At 46.5% G+C, this 16,692-nt stretch overlaps 28 pseudogenes; all 28 read left to right on the top strand.

Annotated features, from left to right (window-relative positions):
• The first annotated feature begins 4,852 nt into the window (after positions 1-4,852).
• LOC138658506 (5S ribosomal RNA) lies at positions 4,853-4,971 on the top strand (annotated as a pseudogene).
• A 76-nt stretch (positions 4,972-5,047) lies between these two features.
• Positions 5,048-5,166, top strand: LOC138659795 (5S ribosomal RNA; annotated as a pseudogene).
• A 272-nt stretch (positions 5,167-5,438) lies between these two features.
• On the top strand, positions 5,439-5,557 carry LOC138658893 (5S ribosomal RNA; annotated as a pseudogene).
• A 466-nt stretch (positions 5,558-6,023) lies between these two features.
• LOC138659721 (5S ribosomal RNA) lies at positions 6,024-6,142 on the top strand (annotated as a pseudogene).
• Positions 6,143-6,608: 466 nt separating this feature from the next.
• LOC138659426 (5S ribosomal RNA) lies at positions 6,609-6,727 on the top strand (annotated as a pseudogene).
• Positions 6,728-6,998: 271 nt separating this feature from the next.
• LOC138659796 (5S ribosomal RNA) lies at positions 6,999-7,117 on the top strand (annotated as a pseudogene).
• Positions 7,118-7,389: 272 nt separating this feature from the next.
• Positions 7,390-7,508, top strand: LOC138658894 (5S ribosomal RNA; annotated as a pseudogene).
• Positions 7,509-7,974: 466 nt separating this feature from the next.
• Positions 7,975-8,093, top strand: LOC138659797 (5S ribosomal RNA; annotated as a pseudogene).
• Positions 8,094-8,365: 272 nt separating this feature from the next.
• On the top strand, positions 8,366-8,484 carry LOC138658895 (5S ribosomal RNA; annotated as a pseudogene).
• A 76-nt stretch (positions 8,485-8,560) lies between these two features.
• On the top strand, positions 8,561-8,679 carry LOC138659125 (5S ribosomal RNA; annotated as a pseudogene).
• A 1,056-nt stretch (positions 8,680-9,735) lies between these two features.
• LOC138658897 (5S ribosomal RNA) lies at positions 9,736-9,854 on the top strand (annotated as a pseudogene).
• A 76-nt stretch (positions 9,855-9,930) lies between these two features.
• Positions 9,931-10,049, top strand: LOC138658838 (5S ribosomal RNA; annotated as a pseudogene).
• Positions 10,050-10,125: 76 nt separating this feature from the next.
• LOC138659427 (5S ribosomal RNA) lies at positions 10,126-10,244 on the top strand (annotated as a pseudogene).
• A 265-nt stretch (positions 10,245-10,509) lies between these two features.
• LOC138659798 (5S ribosomal RNA) lies at positions 10,510-10,628 on the top strand (annotated as a pseudogene).
• Positions 10,629-10,900: 272 nt separating this feature from the next.
• Positions 10,901-11,019, top strand: LOC138658898 (5S ribosomal RNA; annotated as a pseudogene).
• Positions 11,020-11,095: 76 nt separating this feature from the next.
• Positions 11,096-11,214, top strand: LOC138659126 (5S ribosomal RNA; annotated as a pseudogene).
• A 271-nt stretch (positions 11,215-11,485) lies between these two features.
• On the top strand, positions 11,486-11,604 carry LOC138658507 (5S ribosomal RNA; annotated as a pseudogene).
• Positions 11,605-11,680: 76 nt separating this feature from the next.
• LOC138658509 (5S ribosomal RNA) lies at positions 11,681-11,799 on the top strand (annotated as a pseudogene).
• A 649-nt stretch (positions 11,800-12,448) lies between these two features.
• Positions 12,449-12,567, top strand: LOC138658510 (5S ribosomal RNA; annotated as a pseudogene).
• A 76-nt stretch (positions 12,568-12,643) lies between these two features.
• Positions 12,644-12,762, top strand: LOC138659799 (5S ribosomal RNA; annotated as a pseudogene).
• Positions 12,763-13,034: 272 nt separating this feature from the next.
• Positions 13,035-13,153, top strand: LOC138658899 (5S ribosomal RNA; annotated as a pseudogene).
• A 76-nt stretch (positions 13,154-13,229) lies between these two features.
• Positions 13,230-13,348, top strand: LOC138659127 (5S ribosomal RNA; annotated as a pseudogene).
• Positions 13,349-13,619: 271 nt separating this feature from the next.
• Positions 13,620-13,738, top strand: LOC138658511 (5S ribosomal RNA; annotated as a pseudogene).
• A 76-nt stretch (positions 13,739-13,814) lies between these two features.
• LOC138659735 (5S ribosomal RNA) lies at positions 13,815-13,933 on the top strand (annotated as a pseudogene).
• Positions 13,934-14,794: 861 nt separating this feature from the next.
• Positions 14,795-14,913, top strand: LOC138659800 (5S ribosomal RNA; annotated as a pseudogene).
• A 663-nt stretch (positions 14,914-15,576) lies between these two features.
• Positions 15,577-15,695, top strand: LOC138658512 (5S ribosomal RNA; annotated as a pseudogene).
• Positions 15,696-16,353: 658 nt separating this feature from the next.
• On the top strand, positions 16,354-16,472 carry LOC138658900 (5S ribosomal RNA; annotated as a pseudogene).
• A 76-nt stretch (positions 16,473-16,548) lies between these two features.
• LOC138659815 (5S ribosomal RNA) lies at positions 16,549-16,667 on the top strand (annotated as a pseudogene).
• Positions 16,668-16,692: the final 25 nt, after the last annotated feature.

Below are 16,692 nucleotides of genomic sequence, written 5' to 3' on the forward strand. Positions count from 1 at the left end.
ATGCGCTAAGGACCCCACACATCGAGAACATCTCCAACACTGCGGGGAATCCACCAATCCCAAATGAAACAGTCTTTCTGGGGTATGATACCACCTGGAAAGGATCTTAAATGCATTTTCCTGCAATAGGATGCATCTGGAGAACCCATGGGAATTGGCTAGTACCCGCTGAGTTTCATGAGGGGAAAGCGTCAGACCCAACTCCATCTCCCAGGAAGAAAGATATAAGGGTTTAAATTGAGTTGAACTTTTAAGGAGGTTCACGTATAGTTTAGAAACCAGTTTAGTGATTGGAGTTTTCAACCTCACTAGCAAGTCAAGCCAGAGCCAATCCGTAGATTGGTTTATCTTAGTTCTAAACGCGGTCATTATACGGTGTATATGATATTTCTGGAGAAAATTAGTAGGTTGTTTTATGGCACTGATCGGCCAATTATCAATGCAAGGTATTCGGTTTGAAAGGAACTGAGAAATTGGGGCGTCTGGTAGGGATGTCCAGAGTCCATAAATGTCTTGATAGGTAGGGTCCACCAACCATGGGATGATCTTAATTGGAATATTGTCTAGAAAATGGCAATACGGAAGCTGGTTTGGTATAAGGGAACGTTTTATGGATAGGGTGTTAGATAGGATCTCATTAGATTTTATGCGTGTGCAATTAAAAGACGACCAAAGATAGAGATCAGCTTCATCCCCTAGTATAGCAAGTTCTAGATATGTATTGAGATTTTCTGGATTGGGTTTTACCAGGTTAAACCATCTAGCAATATGTATGGCTTTGTAATATATTTTGATATCTGGAAGGCCAAGACCGCCGCTACCTCTAGGAAGAGAAAGAATTTTAAAAGGGAGTCTGGCTCTTTTGTATTTCCATATAAACTGGGAGAACAGTTGGTTGGCTGAATGGAAGAATGAGTTGGGAAGGGATATGGGAACCATGTTCATGGTATAAAATATTTTAGGGAAAATATAAGATTTAATGACATTTATTCTGCCCATCCAAGATAAATAAGGTATGTTGTAGTTTTTTAAATCCGTTTGAAGCCTTGTCAGGAGGGGAGTATAATTACATCTATATAGGGAGGAAGGATCAGCCGTTAGATAAACTCCAAGATATTTTAGTTTCTCTGATGGCCAGTTAAAGGGGGTGTTTTCTTTTAAATTCAGTATATCTGAGTTTTTTGCTGAGATATTTAATGCTTCAGATTTATTTGCATTTATTTTAAAGTTAGATATCTCACCAAAATCGGCAAACAGGGACATTAACTTCGGGAAAGATGTTTTGGGATTGGAGGTTAAGATTAAGAGGTCGTCGGCAAAAGCAGCTACTTTGACCTCAAGTTTACCCATCTTAAGGCCTATGATCTCACTATCCTGTCTAATCTTTTCCATCAGGGTTTCCATGACCATGATAAAGAGGGAGGGAGAGAGAGGACAGCCCTGTCGGGTACCGTTAGTTATATTAAATGGTTCGGAAAAAATACCGTTCACACCGACCCTAGCAGACGGATCTACGTAGAGGGACATTACAGCATCTATAAAGGCTTGTGGGAAGGCAAACTTTTGAAGCGTACAGACCATGTATCTCCAGCTAATTCTGTCAAATGCTTTTTCAGCATCAGTTGACAGAATAGTCAATGGAGTCTTAGTCTTCTTTGCATATGAAATAGCGTGGAGGATTTTAGTAGAATTATGTTTGCCTTCGCGACCCTTCACGAAACCCACCTGGTCAGGCCGAATAATTCTGCACAAGACACCATTCAACCTCGAAGCCAACACCTTAGCCCACAGTTTCAGGTCAGTGTTGAGCAATGAGATAGGGCGGTAATTGCTACACAGGCTGTCGTCTTTCCCCTCCTTAGGTATAATAGCAATGTAGGCCTCAAGTGCCTGGCGAGGTGGGAGCTTCCCTTCTAGAAAGGAATTAAACAGATCAACTAGGTGGGGAAGAAGAATATCAGAGAACTTTTTGTAATAGCCCACCGGGAAACCGTCGGGGCCAGGTGCCTTCCCATTCGGGATGGTTTTTAGGATGTCTTCTAATTCTTTAAGTGTAATTTTGGCCGTGAGTGCGTTACTTTCTTCAGGGGAGATTTTTGGAAGGGGGAGAGAGGCCAAAAAAGTTTGGATTTTAGTCATGGCTGTCGGACAATTTTTCATATCATCAGAAAGGGGCAGATTATAGAGGGACTCATAGTACTGCCGGAAGGTCTCAGCAATCTCTTTTGAGTCCACCACTCTCCTGCCCGTCGACGCAACAATTTTTTTAATGAATTTTTTCTCTTTTTGCTTCTTTAGCAATTGTATGGTGAGTTTCCCACTTTTATTGCCATGCAAATAAAAGCGGTGTCTGCAATGCATAAACAATTTTGCTGACTTTACATTTAATAAGTCTTTGAGCTTGTTACGAAGAAAAACAAGATCCTGGTGAGACTCAGGTGATTTAGTACTTTTATGTGTACGCTCTGCAGTGGTTATTTGGTGGAGGAGAGATTGGATTTCTTTTTCTCTTTGTTTTTTAATGTACGAGCTAAGTGAGATGAGTTCACCCCTGAGAACGGCTTTATGTGTTTCCCATATAATGGGAGTGAGATGACCCGTATTTATGTTTTCACTGAAGAAATGAGAGATGATGGCTCTAAGTTTGTCTGTATGTCTCGGGCTATCAATCAACGATTCATTAAGTCTCCAGGTCATAGCGGGCCTAGGTAACGTGGTGATGAGAATCTCAATGAAGACAGGGGCGTGATCTGATAAAGTGATTGTGCCAATTTTAGAAGATTTTACTAGATGTAAGGCTCGAGATTGTACTAGAAAGTAATCAATGCGATGATAAGAGTTGTGTGGTGACGAGAAAAATGTGTAATCTTTCGATGTGGGGTAGAAGCTTCGCCAGGGGTCTATTAGTTGTAGAGAGTTTAGCTTATTTAGGAGTTTTTGTCTCGATTTTTGAGGAATGGAAGAGGAACCACTAGAGGTGTCTAGGTTAGGTTGCAGAGTCAGGTTTAGGTCCCCTCCCACAATCAATAAACCTTCCTTAAAAAGCTGTAGAGTGTCCAATGTTTTGAGAATCCATTGTGTCTGGTTTATATTTGGGGCGTATAAATTTGCTAAGGTTATTTTTGTGTTTGCTAATAGCCCTTTTATAAAAACAAATCTGCCTTCTGAATCAGTCAGACTATCCTCTAGTGTGAATGGGAGACCTTTTTTAAGCGCTATACTTACTCCCCTAGAGGCGGAGGAGGAACAGCTGTTGTACCAAGTTGGGAAAGGGGAGAAAGACATGTTAGGGGTTCTTCCCATTTTAAAGTGAGTTTCTTGCAAGAAGGCTATTTGTGTAGATTGTTTTTTTAACAGTGTTAGTATCTGACTGCGTTTTGCAGGGGAATTTAAACCTTTCACATTAAAGGACGCTACCGTGACCGTACCCGAGTCAGTTCGATTAGTTGCCATCCACTCCTTCCCCAGAATCCCCCGTCACACCATAGAGCCTGAGAAAAAAAATAAAACTGGTAGTTAACAAACTATATACAAAATACAGCTCGCTTATCGCAGGGGGGGGGGGTACAAGAACCCAGACATAAGCGAGAGAAGGTCCAAGTGGCGACCTCTACAACTTGTCTTAAAAGGCAAGAGAAAAGAGAAAAAATATTTGAACATAGCAGTGTAGCTATTATCAAAGTACCGAACAAACAATAGTATTAAGGGACAGAAACATAATACAATTAACAATATGGAGTTTTTCTCCAAGTCCAGAGAAATTACAAAAATTCTATCGACTCCAGACAATGTGAACAGATGAGAAAAAACATTGGCAACAGGAGAAAAAGAATCATAAGGAGAACTTGGTTTGATGAAAGATAAAAAAGAAAAAAGACTCAGGAGTCAGGTCATAAATTTCGCCCCTTTCAAGGAGAAGAGAAAATCAAACCAGCATAACCGGTCTGCTTCATGTTGGGAGAACTTTAGGGGCAGTTTTCTTCGGTTTAGGAGAAACGTGTTTCTTTTTAACTGACCATTCTTGTAGTTTTGTCAGTTTAGGGAAATTCCATCCTGTGTCAACTGGCATCCAGGAGGGGATGTCTATCGGCGAAATGTCAAGAGTCGACCAGGCTTCATCAAGGTCTGACGGGGATCGTATTGTGATCTGGCGGTTGCCCACCGTGATGGCCAGACCGAAGGGGTAGAGCCACCTATACATCAGGCCGCGTGACCTCAGTTCGGATAGGAGTGGTTTAAGAATTCTCCGTTTAGCCAGAGTGGATGGGGCGAGATCCTGAAAGAGTTGTAAATGAGCACCCTCATATAAGAGATTGTCTTTTTCCCTAGCGCCAGTTAGGACCGCTGTGGTATCCACGAAGCTCAGTAGGCCGCAGATGATGTCTCTTGGCGGTTCTCCCTGTTTAGGCCTGGGTTTGAGGGCGCGATGAACTCTCTCAATGACAATGGATTCCGCTCTTTCTTTCCCTAGGAGGTCAGAGAAAATTTCCCTGGTGACCTTTTCCAGTGATTCCCGAGCAAAGGATTCAGGAACGCCTCTCAGCCTGATGTTTTTTCTTCTGCTGCGGTTTTCCTGGTCCTCCGCAGCTAGGAGGGCAGTGTTAAGTTGGTGCTGTTGTTGTAGGAGTTGGTCACGTAGGGACAAGATGGCATCAGTCGCTTCCATGTTGGCGGATTCTAGGGTTTCCACTCTCTGGCCCATATGCTGTAGATCTGCACGCAACCCAGAAATTTCTTCCAAAAGTGGCTGCATGGTTTGTGCAAGTAGTTTTGACGTGCTTTTTGTTTTTATCAAAGCTTACCCTTACGATTTTTTTCCGCTTGAAAAGACCCGCACTGGTGCTAACTATCTGTCAACGGTCACTCTAAGCTGAATGTGCCTGCCCTCGTCAGATCGCAAATGCAAAGCAGCTTGAGGCTGGGCAAGTACCAGCATGGGAGACTGGCTGGGAATCCCTGGTACCGTTGACGTGCTTTTTGTTTTTATCAAAGCTTACCCTTACGATTTTTTTCCGCTTGAAAAGACCCGCACTGGTGCTAACTATCTGTCAACGGTCACTCTAAGCTGAATGTGCCTGCCCTCGTCAGATCGCAAATGCAAAGCAGCTTGAGGCTGGGCAAGTACCAGCATGGGAGACTGGCTGGGAATCCCTGGTACCGTTGACATGCTTTTTAGTTTTCATCAAAGCTTTGTATTACGATTCTCTTCCTCTTGAAAAAACTTGCGGAGTTGCTAACAATCCATCAATGGCCGCACTAAGCTCAATGTTCCTGCCTTCGTCAGATCACAAATGCAAAGTAGCTTGAGGCTGGGCAAGTATCAGCTTGGTAGACTGGCAGGGAATCCCTGGCACGGTTCCCACATTGTTTTGTTTTTATCAAAGCTTACACTTACGATTTTTTCCGCTTGAAAAGACCCGCACAGGTGCTAACTGTCTGTCAATGGCCACTCTAAGCTGAATGTGCCTGCCCTCGTCAGATCGCAAATGCAAAGCAGCTTGAGGCTGGGCAAGTACCAGCATGGGAGACTGGCTGGGAATCCCTGGTGCCATTGACGTTTCTTTTTTTTTCATCAAAGCTTACCCTTACGATTCTATTCCTCTTGAAAAGGCCCGCAGAGTTGCTCACTATCTGTCAATGGCCACTCTAAGCTGAATGTGCCTGCTCTCGTCAGATCGCAAATGCTAAGCAGCTTGAGGCTGGGCAAGTACCAGCATGGGAGACTGGCTGGGAATCTCTGGTACCGCTGACGTGCTTTTTGTTTTTATCAAAGCTTACCCTTACGATTTTTTTCCGCTTGAAAAGACCCGCACTGGTGCTAACGATCTATCAATGGTCACTCTAAGCTGAATGTGCCTGCCCTCGTCAGATCGCAAATGCAAAGCAGCTTGAGGCTGGGCAAGTACCAGCATGGGAGACTGGCTGGGAATCCCTGGTACCGTTGACGTGCTTTTTGTTTTTATCAAAGCTTACCCTTACGATTTTTTTCCGCTTGAAAAGACCCGCACTGGTGCTAACTATCTGTCAACGGTCACTCTAAGCTGAATGTGCCTGCCCTCATCAGATCGCAAATGCAAAGCAGCTTGAGGCTGGGCAAGTACCAGCATGGGAGACTGGCTGGGAATCCCTGGTACCGTTGACGTGCTTTTTGTTTTTATCAAAGCTTACCCTTACGATTTTTTTCCGCTTGAAAAGACCCGCACTGGTGCTAACTATCTGTCAACGGTCACTCTAAGCTGAATGTGCCTGCCCTCGTCAGATCGCAAATGCAAAGCAGCTTGAGGCTGGGCAAGTACCAGCATGGGAGACTGGCTGGGAATCCCTGGTGCCATTGACGTTTCTTTTTTTTTCATCAAAGCTTACCCTTACGATTCTATTCCTCTTGAAAAGGCCCGCAGAGTTGCTCACTATCTGTCAATGGCCACTCTAAGCTGAATGTGCCTGCTCTCGTCAGATCGCAAATGCTAAGCAGCTTGAGGCTGGGCAAGTACCAGCATGGGAGACTGGCTGGGAATCCCTTTTACCGTTGACGTGCTTTTTGTTTTTATCAAAGCTTACCCTTACGATTTTTTTCCGCTTGAAAAGACCCGCACTGGTGCTAACTATCTGTCAACGGTCACTCTAAGCTGAATGTGCCTGCCCTCTTCAGATCGCAAATGCAAAGCAGCTTGAGGCTGGGCAAGTACCAGCATGGGAGACTGGCTGGGAATCCCTGGTACCGTTGACGTGCTTTTTGTTTTTATCAAAGCTTACCCTTACGATTTTTTTCCGCTTGAAAAGACCCGCACTGGTGCTAACTATCTGTCAACGGTCACTCTAAGCTGAATGTGCCTGCCCTCGTCAGATCGCAAATGCAAAGCAGCTTGAGGCTGGGCAAGTACCAGCATGGGAGACTGGCTTGGAATCCCTGGTACCGTTGACGTGCTTTTTGTTTTTATCAAAGCTTACCCTTACGATTTTTTTCCGCTTGAAAAGACCCGCACTGGTGCTAACTATCTGTCAACGGTCACTCTAAGCTGAATGTGCCTGCCCTCGTCAGATCGCAAATGCAAAGCAGCTTGAGGCTGGGCAAGTACCAGCATGGGAGACTGGCTGGGAATCCCTGGTACCGTTGACATGCTTTTTAGTTTTCATCAAAGCTTTGTATTACGATTCTCTTCCTCTTGAAAAAACTTGCGGAGTTGCTAACAATCCATCAATGGCCGCACTAAGCTCAATGTTCCTGCCTTCGTCAGATCACAAATGCAAAGTAGCTTGAGGCTGGGCAAGTATCAGCTTGGTAGACTGGCAGGGAATCCCTGGCACGGTTCCCACATCGTTTTGTTTTTATCAAAGCTTACACTTACGATTTTTTCCGCTTGAAAAGACCCGCACAGGTGCTAACTGTCTGTCAATGGCCACTCTAAGCTGAATGTGCCTGCCCTCGTCAGATCGCAAATGCAAAGCAGCTTGAGGCTGGGCAAGTACCAGCATGGGAGACTGGCTGGGAATCCCTGGTGCCATTGACGTTTCTTTTTTTTTCATCAAAGCTTACCCTTACGATTCTATTCCTCTTGAAAAGGCCCGCAGAGTTGCTCACTATCTGTCAATGGCCACTCTAAGCTGAATGTGCCTGCTCTCGTCAGATTGCAAATGCTAAGCAGCTTGAGGCTGGGCAAGTACCAGCATGGGAGACTGGCTGGGAATCCCTGGTACCGCTGACGTGCTTTTTGTTTTTATCAAAGCTTACCCTTACGATTTTTTTCCGCTTGAAAAGACCCGCACTGGTGCTAACGATCTGTCAATGGTCACTCTAAGCTGAATGTGCCTGCCCTCGTCAGATCGCAAATGCAAAGCAGCTTGAGGCTGGGCAAATACCAGCATGGGAGACTGGCTGGGAATCCCTGGTACCGTTGACGTGCTTTTTGTTTTTATCAAAGCTTACCCTTACGATTTTTTTCCGCTTGAAAAGACCCGCACTGGTGCTAACTATCCGTCAACGGTCACTCTAAGCTGAATGTGCCTGCCCTCGTCAGATCGCAAATGCAAAGCAGCTTGAGGCTGGGCAAGTACCAGCATGGGAGACTGGCTGGGAATCCCTGGTACCGTTGACATGCTTTTTAGTTTTCATCAAAGCTTTGTATTACGATTCTCTTCCTCTTGAAAAAACTTGCGGAGTTGCTAACAATCCATCAATGGCCGCACTAAGCTCAATGTTCCTGCCTTCGTCAGATCACAAATGCAAAGTAGCTTGAGGCTGGGCAAGTATCAGCTTGGTAGACTGGCAGGGAATCCCTGGCACGGTTCCCACATTGTTTTGTTTTTATCAAAGCTTACACTTACGATTTTTTCCGCTTGAAAAGACCCGCACAGGTGCTAACTGTCTGTCAATGGCCACTCTAAGCTGAATGTGCCTGCCCTCGTCAGATCGCAAATGCAAAGCAGCTTGAGGCTGGGCAAGTACCAGCATGGGAGACTGGCTGGGAATCCCTGGTGCCATTGACGTTTCTTTTTTTTTCATCAAAGCTTACCCTTACGATTCTATTCCTCTTGAAAAGGCCCGCAGAGTTGCTCACTATCTGTCAATGGCCACTCTAAGCTGAATGTGCCTGCTCTCGTCAGATCGCAAATGCTAAGCAGCTTGAGGCTGGGCAAGTACCAGCATGGGAGACTGGCTGGGAATCCCTGGTACCGCTGACGTGCTTTTTGTTTTTATCAAAGCTTACCCTTACGATTTTTTTCCGCTTGAAAAGACCCGCACTGGTGCTAACGATCTGTCAATGGTCACTCTAAGCTGAATGTGCCTGCCCTCGTCAGATCGCAAATGCAGAGCAGCTTGAGGCTGGGCAAGTACCAGCATGGGAGACTGGCTGGGAATCCCTGGTACCGTTGACGTGCTTTTTGTTTTTATCAAAGCTTACCCTTACGATTTTTTTCCGCTTGAAAAGACCCACACTGGTGCTAACTATCTGTCAACGGTCACTCTAAGCTGAATGTGCCTGCCCTCGTCAGATCGCAAATGCAAAGCAGCTTGAGGCTGGGCACGTACCAGCATGGGAGACTGGCTGGGAATCCCTGGTACCGTTGACGTGCTTTTTGTTTTTATCAAAGCTTACCCTTACGATTTTTTTCCGCTTGAAAAGACCCGCACTGGTGCTAACTATCTGTCAACGGTCACTCTAAGCTGAATGTGCCTGACCTCGTCAGATCGCAAATGCAAAGCAGCTTGAGGCTGGGCAAGTACCAGCATGGGAGACTGGCTGGGAATCCCTGGTACCGTTAACGTGCTTTTTGTTTTTATCAAAGCTTACCCTTACGATTTTTTGCCGCTTGAAAAGACCCAAATTTGTGCTACAGACCTATCTGTCAATTACTTCTTTATGCTGAATGGGCCTGCCCTCGTCAGATCGCAAATGCTGAGCTACTTGAGGCTGGGCAAGTACCAGCATGGGAGACTGGCTGGGAATTCCTGGTACCGTTGACATGCTTTTTAGTTTTCATCAAAGCTTTGTATTACGATTCTCTTCCTCTTGAAAAAACTTGCGGAGTTGCTAACAATCCATCAATGGCCGCACTAAGCTCAATGTTCCTGCCTTCGTCAGATCACAAATGCAAAGTAGCTTGAGGCTGGGCAAGTATCAGCTTGGTAGACTGGCAGGGAATCCCTGGCACGGTTCCCACATTGTTTTGTTTTTATCAAAGCTTACACTTACGATTTTTTCCGCTTGAAAAGACCCGCACAGGTGCTAACTGTCTGTCAATGGCCACTCTAAGCTGAATGTGCCTGCCCTCGTCAGATCGCAAATGCAAAGCAGCTTGAGGCTGGGCAAGTACCAGCATGGGAGACTGGCTGGGAATCCCTGGTGCCATTGACGTTTCTTTTTTTTTCATCAAAGCTTACCCTTACGATTCTATTCCTCTTGAAAAGGCCCGCAGAGTTGCTCACTATCTGTCAATGGCCACTCTAAGCTGAATGTGCCTGCTCTCGTCAGATCGCAAATGCTAAGCAGCTTGAGGCTGGGCAAGTACCAGCATGGGAGACTGGCTGGGAATCCCTGGTACCGTTGACGTGCTTTTTGTTTTTATCAAAGCTTACCCTTACGATTTTTTTCCGCTTGAAAAGACCCGCACTGGTGCTAACTATCTGTCAACGGTCACTCTAAGCTGAATGTGCCTGCCCTCTTCAGATCGCAAATGCAAAGCAGCTTGAGGCTGGGCAAGTACCAGCATGGGAGACTGGCTGGGAATCCCTGGTACCGTTGACGTGCTTTTTGTTTTTATCAAAGCTTACCCTTACGATTTTTTTCCGCTTGAAAAGACCCGCACTGGTGCTGACTATCTGTCAACGGTCACTCTAAGCTGAATGTTCCTGCCCTCGTCAGATCGCAAAGCAGCTTGAGGCTGGGCAAGTACCAGCATGGGAGACTGGCTGGGAATCCCTGGTACCGTTGACGTGCTTTTTGTTTTTATCAAAGCTTACCCTTACGATTTTTTTCCGCTTGAAAAGACCCGCACTGGTGCTAACTATCTGTCAACGGTCACTCTAAGCTGAATGTGCCTGCCCTCGTCAGATCGCAAATGCAAAGCAGCTTGAGGCTGGGCAAGTACCAGCATGGGAGACTGGCTGGGAATCCCTGGTACCGTTGACATGCTTTTTAGTTTTCATCAAAGCTTTGTATTACGATTCTCTTCCTCTTGAAAAAACTTGCGGAGTTGCTAACAATCCATCAATGGCCGCACTAAGCTCAATGTTCCTGCCTTCGTCAGATCACAAATGCAAAGTAGCTTGAGGCTGGGCAAGTATCAGCTTGGTAGACTGGCAGGGAATCCCTGGCACGGTTCCCACATTGTTTTGTTTTTATCAAAGCTTACACTTACGATTTTTTCCGCTTGAAAAGACCCGCACTGGTGCTAACTGTCTGTCAATGGCCACTCTAAGCTGAATGTGCCTGCCCTCGTCAGATCGCAAATGCAAAGCAGCTTGAGGCTGGGCAAGTACCAGCATGGGAGACTGGCTGGGAATCCCTGGTGCCATTGACGTTTCTTTTTTTTTCATCAAAGCTTACCCTTAAGATTCTATTCCTCTTGAAAAGGCCCGCAGAGTTGCTCACTATCTGTCAATGGCCACTCTAAGCTGAATGTGCCTGCTCTCGTCAGATCGCAAATGCTAAGCAGCTTGAGGCTGGGCAAGTACCAGCATGGGAGACTGGCTGGGAATCCCTGGTACCGCTGACGTGCTTTTTGTTTTTATCAAAGCTTACCCTTACGATTTTTTTCCGCTTGAAAAGACCCGCACTGGTGCTAACGATCTGTCAATGGTCACTCTAAGCTGAATGTGCCTGCCCTCGTCAGATTGCAAATGCAAAGCAGCTTGAGGCTGGGCAAGTACCAGCATGGGAGACTGGCTGGGAATCCCTGGTACCGTTGACGTGCTTTTTGTTTTTATCAAAGCTTACCCTTACAATTTTTTTCCGCTTGAAAAGACCCGCACTGGTGCTAACTATCTGTCAACGGTCACTCTAAGCTGAATGTGCCTGCCCTCGTCAGATCGCAAATGCAAAGCAGCTTGAGGCTGGGCAAGTACCAGCATGGGAGACTGGCTGGGAATCCCTGGTACCGTTGACGTGCTTTTTGTTTTTATCAAAGCTTACCCTTACGATTTTTTTCCGCTTGAAAAGACCCGCACTGGTGCTAACTATCTGTCAACGGTCACTCTAAGCTGAATGTGCCTGCCCTCGTCAGATCGCAAATGCAAAGCAGCTTGAGGCTGGGCAAGTACCAGCATGGGAGACTGGCTGGGAATCCCTGGTACCGTTGACGTGCTTTTTGTTTTTATCAAAGCTTACCCTTACGATTTTTTTCCGCTTGAAAAGACCCGCACTGGTGCTAACTATCTGTCAACGGTCACTCTAAGCTGAATGTGCCTGCCCTCGTCAGATCGCAAAGCAGCTTGAGGCTGGGCAAGTACCAGCATGGGAGACTGGCTGGGAATCCCTGGTATCGTTGACGTGCTTTTTGTTTTTATCAAAGCTTACCCTTACGATTTTTTTCCGCTTGAAAAGACCCGCACTGGTGCTAACTATCTGTCAACGGTCACTCTAAGCTGAATGTTCCTGCCCTCGTCAGATCGCAAATGCAAAGCAGCTTGAGGCTGGGCAAGTACCAGCATGGGAGACTGGCTGGGAATCCCTGGTACCGTCGACGTGCTTTTTGTTTTTATCAAAGCTTACCCTTACGATTTTTTTCCGCTTGAAAAGACCCGCACTGGTGCTAACTATCTGTCAACGGTCACTCTAAGCTGAATGTGCCTGCCCTCGTCAGATCGCAAAGCAGCTTGAGGCTGGGCAAGTACCAGCATGGGAGACTGGCTGGGAATCCCTGGTACCGTTGACGTGCTTTTTGTTTTTATCAAAGCTTACCCTTACGATTTTTTTCCGCTTGAAAAGACCCGCACTGGTGCTAACTATCTGTCAACGGTCACTCTAAGCTGAATGTGCCTGCCCTCGTCAGATCGCAAATGCAAAGCAGCTTGAGGCTGGGCAAGTACCAGCATGGGAGACTGGCTGGGAATCCCTGGTACCGTTGACGTGCTTTTTGTTTTTATCAAAGCTTACCCTTACGATTTTTTTCCGCTTGAAAAGACCCGCACTGGTGCTAACTATCTGTCAACGGTCACTCTAAGCTGAATGTGCCTGCCCTCGTCAGATCGCAAATGCAAAGCAGCTTGAGGCTGGGCAAGTACCAGCATGGGAGACTGGCTGGGAATCCCTGGTACCGTTGACATGCTTTTTAGTTTTCATCAAAGCTTTGTATTACGATTCTCTTCCTCTTGAAAAAACTTGCGGAGTTGCTAACAATCCATCAATGGCCGCACTAAGCTCAATGTTCCTGCCTTCGTCAGATCACAAATGCAAAGTAGCTTGAGGCTGGGCAAGTATCAGCTTGGTAGACTGGCAGGGAATCCCTGGCACGGTTCCCACATTGTTTTGTTTTTATCAAAGCTTACACTTACGATTTTTTCCGCTTGAAAAGACCCGCACAGGTGCTAACTGTCTGTCAATGGCCACTCTAAGCTGAATGTGCCTGCCCTCGTCAGATCGCAAATGCAAAGCAGCTTGAGGCTGGGCAAGTACCAGCATGGGAGACTGGCTGGGAATCCCTGGTGCCATTGACGTTTCTTTTTTTTTCATCAAAGCTTACCCTTACGATTCTATTCCTCTTGAAAAGGCCCGCAGAGTTGCTCACTATCTGTCAATGGCCACTCTAAGCTGAATGTGCCTGCTCTCGTCAGATCGCAAATGCTAAGCAGCTTGAGGCTGGGCAAGTACCAGCATGGGAGACTGGCTGGGAATCCCTGGTACCGCTGACGTGCTTTTTGTTTTTATCAAAGCTTACCCTTACGATTTTTTTCCGCTTGAAAAGACCCGCACTGGTGCTAACGATCTGTCAATGGTCACTCTAAGCTGAATGTGCCTGCCCTCGTCAGATCGCAAATGCAAAGCAGCTTGAGGCTGGGCAAATACCAGCATGGGAGACTGGCTGGGAATCCCTGGTACCGTTGACGTGCTTCTTGTTTTTATCAAAGCTTACCCTTACGATTTTTTTCCGCTTGAAAAGACCCGCACTGGTGCTAACTATCTGTCAACGGTCACTCTAAGCTGAATGTGCCTGCCCTCGTCAGATCGCAAATGCAAAGCAGCTTGAGGCTGGGCAAGTACCAGCATGGGAGACTGGCTGGGAATCCCTGGTACCGTTGACGTGCTTTTTGTTTTTATCAAAGCTTACCCTTACGATTTTTTTCCGCTTGAAAAGACCCGCACTGGTGCTAACTATCTGTCAACGGTCACTCTAAGCTGAATGTGCCTGCACTCGTCAGATCGCAAATGCAAAGCAGCTTGAGGCTGGGCAAGTACCAGCATGGGAGACTGGCTGGGAATCCCTGGTACCGTTGACGTGCTTTTTGTTTTTATCAAAGCTTACCCTTACGATTTTTTTCCGCTTGAAAAGACCCGCACTGGTGCTAACTATCTGTCAACGGTCACTCTAAGCTGAATGTGCCTGCCCTCGTCAGATCGCAAATGCAAAGCAGCTTGAGGCTGGGCAAGTACCAGCATGGGAGACTGGCTGGGAATCCCTGGTACCGTTAACGTGCTTTTTGTTTTTATCAAAGCTTACCCTTACGATTTTTTGCCGCTTGAAAAGACCCAAATTTGTGCTACAGACCTATCTGTCAATTACTTCTTTATGCTGAATGGGCCTGCCCTCGTCAGATCGCAAATGCTGAGCTACTTGAGGCTGGGCAAGTACCAGCATGGGAGACTGGCTGGGAATTCCTGGTACCGTTGACATGCTTTTTAGTTTTCATCAAAGCTTTGTATTACGATTCTCTTCCTCTTGAAAAAACTTGCGGAGTTGTTAACAATCCATCAATGGCCGCACTAAGCTCAATGTTCCTGCCTTCGTCAGATCACAAATGCAAAGTATCTTGAGGCTGGGCAAGTATCAGCTTGGTAGACTGGCAGGGAATCCCTGGCACGGTTCCCACATTGTTTTGTTTTTATCAAAGCTTACACTTACGATTTTTTCCGCTTGAAAAGACCCGCACAGGTGCTAACTGTCTGTCAATGGCCACTCTAAGCTGGATGTGCCTGCCCTCGTCAGATCGCAAATGCAAAGCAGCTTGAGGCTGGGCAAGTACCAGCATGGGAGACTGGCTGGGAATCCCTGGTACCGTTGACGTGCTTTTTGTTTTTATCAAAGCTTACCCTTACGATTTTTTTCCGCTTGAAAAGACCCGCACTGGTGCTAACTATCTGTCAACGGTCACTCTAAGCTGAATGTGCCTGCCCTCGTCAGATCGCAAATGCAAAGCAGCTTGAGGCTGGGCAAGTACCAGCATGGGAGACTGGCTGGGAATCCCTGGTACCGTTGACATGCTTTTTAGTTTTCATCAAAGCTTTGTATTACGATTCTCTTCCTCTTGAAAAAACTTGCGGAGTTGCTAACAATCCATCAATGGCCGCACTAAGCTCAATGTTCCTGCCTTCGTCAGATCACAAATGCAAAGTAGCTTGAGGCTGGGCAAGTATCAGCTTGGTAGACTGGCAGGGAATCCCTGGCACGGTTCCCACATTGTTTTGTTTTTATCAAAGCTTACACTTACGATTTTTTTCCGCTTGAAAAGACCCGCACTGGTGCTAACGATCTGTCAATGGTCACTCTAAGCTGAATGTGCCTGCCCTCGTCAGATCGCAAATGCAAAGCAGCTTGAGGCTGGGCAAGTACCAGCATGGGAGACTGGCTGGGAATCCCTGGTACAGTTGACGTGCTTTTTGTTTTTATCAAAGCTTACCCTTACGATTTTTTTCCGCTTGAAAAGACCCGCACTGGTGCTAACTATCTGTCAACGGTCACTCTAAGCTGAATGTGCCTGCCCTCGTCAGATCGCAAATACAGAGCAGCTTGAGGCTGGGCAAGTACCAGCATGGGAGACTGGCTGGGAATCCCTGGTACCGTTGACGTGCTTTTTGTTTTTATCAAAGCTTACCCTTACGATTTTTTTCCGCTTGAAAAGACCCGCACTGGTGCTAACTATCTGTCAACGGTCACTCTAAGCTGAATGTGCCTGCCCTCGTCAGATCGCAAATGCAAAGCAGCTTGAGGCTGGGCAAGTACCAGCATGGGAGACTGGCTGGGAATCCCTGGTACCGTTGACGTGCTTTTTGTTTTTATCAAAGCTTACCCTTACGATTTTTTTCCGCTTGAAAAGACCCGCACTGGTGCTAACTATCTGTCAACGGTCACTCTAAGCTGAATGTGCCTGCGATCGCAAATGCAAAGCAGCTTGAGGCTGGGCAAGTACCAGCATGGGAGTCTGGCTGGGAATCCCTGTTACCGTTAACGTGCTTTTTGTTTTTATCAAAGCTTACCCTTACGATTTTTTGCCGCTTGAAAAGACCCAAATTTGTGCTACAGACCTATCTGTCAATTACTTCTTTATGCTGAATGGGCCTGCCCTCGTCAGATCGCAAATGCTGAGCTACTTGAGGCTGGGCAAGTACCAGCATGGGAGACTGGCTGGGAATTCCTGGTACCGTTGACATGCTTTTTAGTTTTCATCAAAGCTTTGTATTACGATTCTCTTCCTCTTGAAAAAACTTGCGGAGTTGCTAACAATCCATCAATGGCCGCACTAAGCTCAATGTTCCTGCCTTCGTCAGATCACAAATGCAAAGTAGCTTGAGGCTGGGCAAGTATCAGCTTGGTAGACTGGCAGGGAATCCCTGGCACGGTTCCCACATTGTTTTGTTTTTATCAAAGCTTACACTTACGATTTTTTCCGCTTGAAAAGACCCGCACAGGTGCTAACTGTCTGTCAATGGCCACTCTAAGCTGAATGTGCCTGCCCTCGTCAGATCGCAAATGCAAAGCAGCTTGAGGCTGGGCAAGTACCAGCATGGGAGACTGGCTGGGAATCCCTGGTGCCATTGACGTTTCTTTTTTTTTCATCAAAGCTTACCCTTACGATTCTATTCCTCTTGAAAAGGCCCGCAGAGTTGCTCACTATCTGTCAATGGCCACTCTAAGCTGAATGTGCCTGCTCTCGTCAGATCGCAAATGCTAAGCAGCTTGAGGCTGGGCAAGTACCAGCATGGGAGACTGGCTGGGAATTCCTGGTACCGTTGACGTGCTTTTTGTTTTTATCAAAGCTTA

This window comes from Ranitomeya imitator, chromosome 1 (assembly GCF_032444005.1).
Source record: "Ranitomeya imitator isolate aRanImi1 chromosome 1, aRanImi1.pri, whole genome shotgun sequence".
NCBI lineage: Eukaryota > Metazoa > Chordata > Amphibia > Anura > Dendrobatidae > Ranitomeya > Ranitomeya imitator.